The sequence below is a fragment of the Ictalurus punctatus genome, chromosome 18 (assembly GCF_001660625.3).
Source record: "Ictalurus punctatus breed USDA103 chromosome 18, Coco_2.0, whole genome shotgun sequence".
Taxonomy (NCBI): Eukaryota; Metazoa; Chordata; class Actinopteri; order Siluriformes; family Ictaluridae; genus Ictalurus; species Ictalurus punctatus.
The window spans coordinates 13678899-13688898 of record NC_030433.2 but is presented as its reverse complement, the minus strand read 5'-3'; the positions used below and the strand labels follow the sequence as shown (position 1 = coordinate 13688898).

Sequence of the window (10000 nt, the reverse complement as noted above, 5' to 3'; positions counted from 1 at the left end):
ATTGATTTTTGAAAAAGAAATTCTGAAATGTGTACTATTTTCCTCAGGTTTAGCCTATGGGGAAAATACAGGTGCATCTAAAAAAAAAAATTGAATATTTTTTGAGAAGTATTTTTTTTTTTAGTAATTTAATTCAAAAAGTTGAACTTTCATATATTATAGATTCATTACACATAAAGTGAAATATTTAAAGCCTTTTTTTGTTTTAATCTTGATTATTACGGCTTACAGCTCATGAAATAAAAAATCCAGCATCTTGAAATATTAGCATGAAGAATTTATACAACAGAAATGTCGACCTTTTACACAATATAAATTTTTTTTTAGAGCACTGCAGACCAACTGAATAAAAGATGCAGCTACAATTGTGTGAGTGTGTTTGTATGGATTTCCAAATCATATGGAGCCGTGGTTTGTATGTGTGTACTGAAAATGTTATGTGCATTTGAACAGTTTGAAAGAAAGAAATTATGTTGTACTGGAAATCACAAATCCCACCCCATGTATATGAGTCAAAGAAGGTTACTGAGCTTTGAAGATTTTTGCATTATGTAAACAAACCAGCATTTAAAGGGTTACAGTTCTGAAAATGAATGAATATTTGGTAATTATGATTAGAACTGATGCTGGTAAAAAAAAAATGTTTTAAAAAAAATCACCATCAGCGAAAGTGGAAAAAAATGTTAATATATAATATTTTTATGACAATATTTGGACATGGACATTTTTGTCCTCTATGGACTTATGTGTCCAATTTTTAATTGATGCACAAGGGTTAATGGGATGTTCATCAAGCACCTATGGGTGTCCACAAAGGTTTGACCATATAGTGTATATTCTTAAATATGTAAGGAATAAACACAACATAGTGTGCTGTTATAGTATATATCATTGATATATCATTAATAATCATTGACTGAGTTCACTATTTTAATATAACAGCACAGCCTGAAGTGTTTTATTCCTCTTAGACAACAACAGTTTGTTACATGTTGCAGAACATCTGCAAAACAACTCTGCTCCCTGTCATGACTTATGTTACAGTCACTACCTTATTAGACTCTCTCTCTCTCTCTCTCTCTCTCTCTCTCTCTCTCTCTCTCTCTCTCTGTGGAAGTAAGACTAAAATATACAGCTTTTCATGTTACTAAGATGCTGGATCCTGAAGAATTTCCTGTTTCTGAAAATATCTCCTCAAAGAAAATCAATGACTACTCACATTATTAAAAAAAAAAAAAAAAAAAACATTTTTATGTGGAGCATTGATCATACAAGTCTCTGTGTTATTAGTATAGAAACCTTAACATACTAGAATGAGCTCAATGATCTGATATATCAATGAGCTCATTCGTATAGCCTGACAGACCTGCTGTTATAGCAAAAAAATCAACAGCCAATCAGATTTGAGCATTCAATAGCACTCTGTTATAAGGTGTTATATTTGTGTTTCTAGTACATAAAATTCCTGTATGTCACTGTAATCCACCAATAATCTGCATATGTTCAAAAATATATATTATTTTCATATTATACAATCCAGAATATTCTGGAAAGTTAATACTGTATATTGTAATATATTAATTTTTTCAATGAGTGATGATGTTACACATAGATATCGAGCTGTTATTTGAAATGCAATTATATTTGTCATTAATGGATATGATATGACTTGAAACATGTTGGCATACCACATAATAGTGACCTTTTCATTGACATGTTACTGGGTTTAATATGCGTATATCAGCTTAATATAGTGGTAGCTTTGTTTTCTTGCTTGATTAAACATCCTCCAGCATTTGTAATGAGAATTGTAACACCTTGCAATGTAACAAATGAAAACATAAGCACTACTTACGCAAGATGTTAGTTATTCTAAATTCTACCTTTGACGAGCAACAGCTGCTGTGTTTTAAAAGTCCTCAAAAGTGATTTCCAAAAAGACTAAAATGCTTTAATGCGTGAACATGTCTGAACTTCTCTACTGATTTTAGCTATAGTGCTAGATTTGAAATGCGCTTTTTCTAACCACAAACCAACATATGATTAGGCAGACGTCTCCTTTTTCTCTTCTTGAGTTTCGTCTTGTAGTCTGTTTCTCTTCAGCTGCTTTTTGATTAGTGTTTCTGGGTAAAACGTCTGTAACTCTATTTGAAATCCGACTAACACAGTTGCCATGACTTGAACAGATGCTGCGGAGGCACATCAAATACACAAACACTTAATGTAGGGCTTTTTTTTTCAATCAGAGTTCCTACTTTCGGAGTTTATGTAAATCAGAGAAGTTGGAGAATGACTCAAGTTTTATTCGAAGTATTATCCACTGCTCTCCTGGTGCTGGCATAAAGGAAACGCTTGGAGGAATGTTTGATGATTCATCGTATGACAGATGCAGAGGCTAAGTTTAGATGGTCGATTTGGAGAGAAATCAATCCACTTAGTTGTGTTTTCAATTGGTGACCAGCCTCAGAGATCACCGAGATGTGCTTATTTCTTTTTTATGACCACTAGTCTAGTGCATATGATCCTCTTGCTTGAGTTGGTCATTGCTAGCAACTTCTGCTGTTGATGAGGCAAATTGCAATAGCAGTGAAAACTGTTCATGGAGCATTATAAGCATAAAATTAATCTCAGCAACTGTATTGAGAACAAAACAGAACAGCAAAGCAATCGATTGCCGATCGCATGACCTATTATATCCCATAAAATCCCCCTTTACAAACATGAACTAAAGAATCCCCTTTTACAAATAAGAACTAAATAAGAACAAAATACTATATAAACTTCAGGCTGCATAACATTTAAAGCAACTGAAATAAACTTAAAATTTTAGGCACCAATGACATGAACTATCAGTGAGAATAGAGTCCTTGTTACATGAACAGTTCTTTTCCTTTCAAAAACTGCCACAGCAACATTCCTAACTTATTACAAATCAAGCTTCTTGGGTGGCTTGGACAATCGGCCAGCCATAGTGTAAGTGTGTCAATCTGATGATGAGTGTTTGACATGGTCAGCAAGGGACAGGGTCAACAAGAGTTGAGTCAACAGATGAAAGGGCCTCTGCAACACTTGTAGCGTGGTACCTTACTTATGGGGTTTGGGCACCAGACAGTTCAAATTAACCATCGCTTTTTAATTTATAATTTGGACATCACTCAGAACAAAAAAACATCAGTAGGCTACTCAATTCTTACAAAATAAGATTATTATTATTATTTATGCAATAAACGTAAGAAAATATAGATTGTTTCAGTCATAGAAACTGAAGTAATCAAGGGCAAAACTTACCATATGTGGGATTAATAGACGAAACCATAAGGAAACAAGCCTCTATTCATACAAGAAAATTTGCTCACACAAAAAGCAGAAAAAAACACGTTTAACCCCAAAATAATTATTAACCAAAACAAAAAAGTTGTTCACTTTAAAAGCGGCACTTCAATGGCGGTGATTTAGGCATACGGGAGTTCGTGAACTTGAAAGCATGGGAAACCGGCAGTCAGATTCTGCTTAACACTCGGAGTTATTTACAGACAGTAACATCCAACGATTTAAGCATTCTGGTTCTCCACAAAAGTATTAAAGAAAGGATCTCAAACCCGTGATGTGCCTCCGAACCCTCAAAGCTCCGCTCGCTCGTTGATTCACCCAAGGATATTCCCGAAGTGTTTGCCAGCCTCTGGAATCAATATCCACAAGATTATAATCCACAGTAAAGCACTAGCATGGTCCCTGGCAAACGCATACCATCAGTTCCGCCATTCCCACCTGGCACACCATCAGTTCCGCGTCCCGCTCATTTCCGCCTCCTGCTCATCTCCTCCTCCTTTAGTCACCTGTTCTTTTTATTGCTTCCGAAGATCACACCCTTCTCTTCATCTCTCTCTTTTTTTTTCTTCCGTTAATTAAAACACGGAATGGAACGGACTCCGCCTCTGCGTCACTGTGCAGCTATCCATTACACACTCCCTTCCAGCATAACAGGCTGGAACTCGGGTTCAGTCCTGTCCAATGCGTGTGTGGTGGTTGACTCTGCCGCTCTTGGCCAATTCACCCACATTCACAAGATAAGATTGTGGTGCCACTTTCTGAAAACAGGTGCCGACCCTCCAGAGCACAGGGCTTTCCCCTGGAAGGGGCTTCATACAGATCCTCTTTCCTATGTTCAGTACCGCTGTAACACTGGGATCCAGCTCCAAGTAGACCTCACCATGCAGAAATTCCACAGGCAAGTTGAACACATCACTGTATTTATCAATTAACTGTTCCTTATTCAGAGGCTCAGACCATTCATGTTCCATTTTGAGCATGTCATCTGGGATTGTACACCGCATCAGGCCACAAGTAGAGCCTGAGAGAAGTGGACTTTGACTTGTCTCTGCTATCTCATATTGACAGTTGGTATATCTCTCCTTTGACCAAACATTCTGTATCAAAAACACCCATGGAGGCCAGTGACTCACCTGAGAACAGCTGTAGTTTGACGTTACTGGGGTGGAGTGGTGTGTGTGGTGCCACCTTTATGTTGTGCTTATAGCTCATCACATTGCATGTTGCCCCTGAATCTAACTGACAACACAGTGACTTGTAATCACAGGGAAACAAACCATTTCTTCCCTTTCTCAACTGTATAAATATCATCATCACTGTCCCCAACCAGCTCCTCCTTGGAATCTTCAATGCACTGTAGATCTGCTTTTGCTTTTAAGGCACACTTTAGCGAAGTGGTTGTCAGTTCCACAGAGTCTGCGTAATTTGCCGTTTGCTGGACAATGATGCCTGTCTCTTGAGTGCACATTACCACAGTATCGGCATGTCTTGCTTATGTCTAAGAGTCTTGGTGAATTACTCTGTTTCCGCTGGTTAGGCTTGAATGGTTTCCTAGCAACAGTATGAACCGTTTCGGCTGGAGGCATGCATGTCGCATCCATCGCTCTTACATGCATAGCGGCCTGTTCAGTTGTGCAACATATCTCAATGGCAGTGAGCAGTGTTAAATTATTTTCACTTAGCAATCTGTATCTGGTGCCTTTATTAGTAATGCCTAGTATGATTTTGACATGAATCATTTCATCCTTCAATCCACCATAATCACAAGTTGCTACTTTTTCTCTCAATTGGGTCACAAAATCGTCTATGGAGTCCCCTTCCTCTTGTTTACAACAGCCGAACACATACCTCTCATAAATAACTTTTCTGGCAGGCTTGAAGTATGCTTCCAATGCATCTAGGCTGGTTTTAACATCTCCCTTTGGCACCGCTGTGAGATTCAAATTGTGCCGGTGAACATGTCTGCATTCAGATCCCATCACACTTCTCAATGTGGCACTTGGACCTCCCGGGTCTTTTCATCCAGGCCCATTACCAGTTCATAATCCTCAAACTCTGCTCAGAATAATTCCCAGTTAACGCTCCAGTCTCCGTTCATGTTCAGTGGTGATTGCAGAGGTATATTAGCCGTGATGTAGGCTGGTACGCCGCTAGACGGGCGAAGCACTGCTGTAGCATTATTAGTGTCCATAATCGAAGAGATGGTTGGAATCAGCTGTTACAGTGTAAACTTAAGGATGAACGCACTAGGCATCCTCTGACACCATGTTTATGCCACAGTATAAGCATAAAATAAACGACAGACATGCAAATGCAGCTCAGCAACTGTACTGAGAATGTAACAGAGCAACCAGAAAACAACATGACCAAAGCAATCGACTGCCGGTCGCATAAGCCATTATGTGCCGTAACAAAAACATCAGCGTTTTCCTTATGTTCTTCAACCAAAACTACACCTTGAGAAATTATGAAACTATTTGCCTTTTATAGCAGGATGGGGAGGAAAAAGTGCTTTCTGGAGGCAGAGCTAAGTTCAGTGCAGGAAAGTGGATATATCCTGTAATATGTTAGCAATCCAAAATATAACACAGAAACAACTGAACAACAGAAAGATATTTTGAAAAGAAATTTTATCACTATTGTATTAGGCTTTTTATCCTAGTTAGAGCACATTTTACAGAATTATCAGGACACACATGAGGAATGTGTGTTTGTTTGTGGGAGTTACTACCATAATTATAATGTTATCTATAACACATAATTACAGTCCTCTCCAAAACTATTGGAACAGCATTGCTAATTCATTTGTTTGTGCTATAAATGCATTTGGGTTTGAGATCAAATGAGGGATATGAGATGAGAGTTTAGGATTTCAGCTTTTATTCCCTGGTATTTATAGATGTGATAGATGTGTTAAACAACATAAAACACAGAACATTATGTATCAGTCCACCCAAGTTTTAGGTGAGTAAAGTATCCTAATAGACAAGTAAATTAAAGTAAATAACACTTAAGGTGGTTGCATATCCCTGGCTTTCAATAACTGCACCAAGCCTGCAACTCACTGACATCACCAAATTGCTGGTTTCATCTTTTGTGATACTTTTCCAGACTTTTACTACAGCCTCTTTCAGTTGTTGTTTGTTTTGGGGTTTTTTTCCCCCTTCAGTTGCCTCTTCATGGGGTGAAATGCTGCTCAACTGGGTTAAGGTCTGGTGATTGACTTGGCTAGTCTAAAACCTTACAATTTTCCCCCTGATGAAGTGCTTTGTTGAGTTGGCAGTGTGTTTTGGATCATTGTCTTGCTGCATGATGACGTTCTTCCTGATTAGAGTGACTGCAGTTTGCTTCTGCAGACTTCTGAATTCATTATGCTGCTACCATCATGAGTTACATCATCAATAAAGATCAGTGAGCCCATTCCAGAAGCAACCATGCAAGCCAAAGCCATGACACTACCTCCACCGTGCTTGACTGTTTTGGATCATGAACAGATCCATTATTTCTCCACGCATTGGCCTTCCCATCAATTTGGTAGAGCTTAATCTTGGTTCCTGAATTTTTGTGGATCATCTCTATATTTTTTTTTTTGCAAAATCCAATTTGGCTTTCTTATTTATACTGGTCATGAGTGGTTTGCATTTTGTGCTATGGCCTCTATATTAATGCACTCAAAGTTTTCTTCAAATGGTTCATTGTATAGTACATTGTGTTTTCCTTGGCCGACCGGTTCCATGTCTGGTTGTTAGTACACCAGTCATTTCTTTATTTTTCAGGGCATTCCAACTTGTTGTATTGGCTATGCCCAATGCTTGTGCAATAGTTCTGATAGAGTTTCTTTCTCATCTCAGCTTCAAAATGGCTTGCTTTTCTCCTATAGACAGCTCTCTGGTCTTCATATTTGTTTATCCTTTTTAACAACAAATGCAGTCTTCCCAGGCAAAACATAGAGCTCAAACCAAGACTAGGCATTCAGAGCTATTAATTCTTTAAGCAATCAGTTTAAGAGGACACACCTGGGCAGCTAGAAACATCTCACAGTGTTCCAGCATGTTTGATCACTTGAAAAAGGGGTGGGTTCAAACAAAAGGTGCCATGTTCTACATTGTGTAACAGTTATAGAGGACAGCCCTCGAGAGGTCTGACTGTGTGCATTGTGAACACCTTACAATTAGGCAGTTCCGCTCGTGATTCACTTTCTTCTCAGCTGAAGCGAGTTGGGTTTCAGAGCCTTGTGGAGGCAGCCAGCCGTCTGGACCTCGTATGGATCTGGAAGAGGAGCTGGAGAGTAGCACTGTCCTATCTCTTGCTCTGTCTTCCAGGTCTGGCCCTCCGCTGGATTTTGGAGCTCGCATCGTGACTCCTCCTTCCGCTATGGAAAGCAAAAAAAAAACAAAACCCAAACACACACACTAAAAAAATTCCTCTTTAGCTCAGAGGACCCAGAAGGGTGTGCTAAAAACTGAGAGCAGCGTATAAAGAGCTGCTTGAAGTGATTACTAAGGCTGGGTGAGCTTTTTTCTCCCCAGTGAAAATAAGTCCCTCACACTGCAGAAAACTCTCATTTTTTTCAGAAGTGAATGACAAAATATCAGGCTTCTGGGGGAAATCCATGCATAAGCCATATTTATAACCCTGCCATGTCAGATTATTTGGCCATCATAGGGACTGAACTGCATGGCTATTTAGCTATGCTGAAGGTGGAGGAGGCGCTTATGAGCTACCTTTCTCCATCGATGGCAGGTAATTTAGGGGGGCTGGATTTGCCATTCAAGCCATATAAGCCCACCGTGGCGTTGGTGGGCAAGGCCTATGCGGTAGTGGGTTTTGCTTGTGGGTCACTGCAGGCAGTGGTAGTGTTGCAGGCCTACCAAGCAGACCTGCTGAGTGAGCTTGACATACGGCAGCATTCAGCCAGTTCCTTCCCTGTTATGTTGAGTTTACCCAGGCATCCAGGCCCAGGTCAACGCTAGTGCAAGGGAGGCACAGAAGGCGAGTTTGGCAGCCCGGCTCCCCCCGCAGGCAGCCATGGGAACCGGGCGGCCACAGTCACTGCCTGCTACTAGGCCTGATCTGAGAATGGTCATAAAGGCCAAGCAGTCAACAGAGGAGCGGTCCTGAGGGGCCGTGGAGGGACGTATCAGGGGACATGAGGTAGCCCCCAGTACTAGTGTAGGGCCTCCCCTAGCCAAGGCTGTCCCAAGTTTTCCATGTTCTCTGGTCAGTGAGCTGTCACAGGGCAACGAAAATCTGATGCTTTCCCTCCAATAGAATGTGGAAAAGTTAACATCACTAAAAGACCATCTGGGCAGCTGTGGTTCAGGTGGTAGACCAGGTTGTCCACTAATCATAGGGTTGGCCGTTCGATTCCCTACCCACATGACTCCACATGCCGAAGTGTCCTTGGGCAAGACACTGAACCCCAAGTTGCTCCCAATGGCAAGTTAGCGCCTCGCATGGCAGCTCTGCTACCATTGGTGTGTGTGTGTGTGTGTGTGTGTGTGTGTGTGTGTGTGTGTGTGTGTGTGTGTGAATGGGTGAATGAGACACAGTGTAAAGCGCTTTGGATAAAAGCACTATATAAGTGCAGACCATTTACCATTTATCTGGCAGCGTGGAAATTACTGCCAAATGTGTCTCATTAGGTTCAATCTACCATAGAAAAGGGTTACGACAGGGTCCATTTCAGAGCTCGACAACTCCCCCCCCCCCTCCGGTTCAGAGGTGTGCTCACCATAGTAGTCAGCACAGAGCAGAGCCCAATGTTAGCACAGGAAGTAAGATTCCTCTTGGACAAAGGGGCCATAGAACATGTACCTTGTTCCCTGAGAGAGGGAGGTTTTTACAGCTGTTATTTCCTGGTCTGCAAAATAGAGCGGAGTATGCGACCAATTTTAGATCTGCGTCATCTGAACTGTACTGTTCGGACATAAAGGTTCAAGATGCTGACGCCCCAAACTTATCGTTCCACAGATTCAGTTTGAGGACTGGTTTGTGACAATAGATTTAAAAGGTATATATTTCCACATAGAAATATTGCCCAGTCACAAGAAGTTCTTGAGGTTTGCGTTTGGAGTCAATGCATACCAATAACAGGTTCTTCCCTTCGGGCTAGCTTTATCCCCTCGCACCTTCCCAAAGTGCATGAATGTCATTTTAGCTCCATTGTGACTCCAGGGCATCCATGTAGTAAACTACCTGGATGACTGGTTAATTCTAGCACGATCCAGGGAACTGGCAGTTCAACATCAAGATGTTGTTCTCGCCCACATGAAGAGCTTGGGGCTTAGGTTGAACTTCAGAAAAGTATGCTTTTTCCAGTGCAGTGGACAACTTTTCTAGGGGTTATAAGGATTCTACTACAATGAGGCAGTGTCTATCCCCAACATGCATAGGTTCAAGCCTGTCAACATCGGGCAAGGTAAACCTGGATCTTGGTATCCCCTCCAGTCTCTAAGAGAGACTGTTGGAGCTTATGGCAGCAGCAGCAGCCAACATCATACCATTGGGCCTATTACACAGGAGACCATTTCAGTGGTGGCTGAAAAGTTGGGGGTTTCGTCCGAGGACAAAACCTCTGAGAGTAATCGGTGTCACGCGGCGATGCTCTAAGAATTTGGAGGTGTCCCCGGTTTCTAGCCTTGGGTCACACTCTAGGGATGTCTCCTTA

At 41.0% G+C, this 10000-nt stretch overlaps 1 protein-coding gene across 4 annotated transcripts in view; it reads left to right on the top strand.

The window, feature by feature from the left end:
- The window catches only part of nrxn2a (neurexin 2a), a 462873-nt gene that overhangs the window by 237861 nt on the left and 215012 nt on the right, over positions 1 to 10000 (top strand). The gene's annotated exons all lie outside the window — the stretch shown is intronic.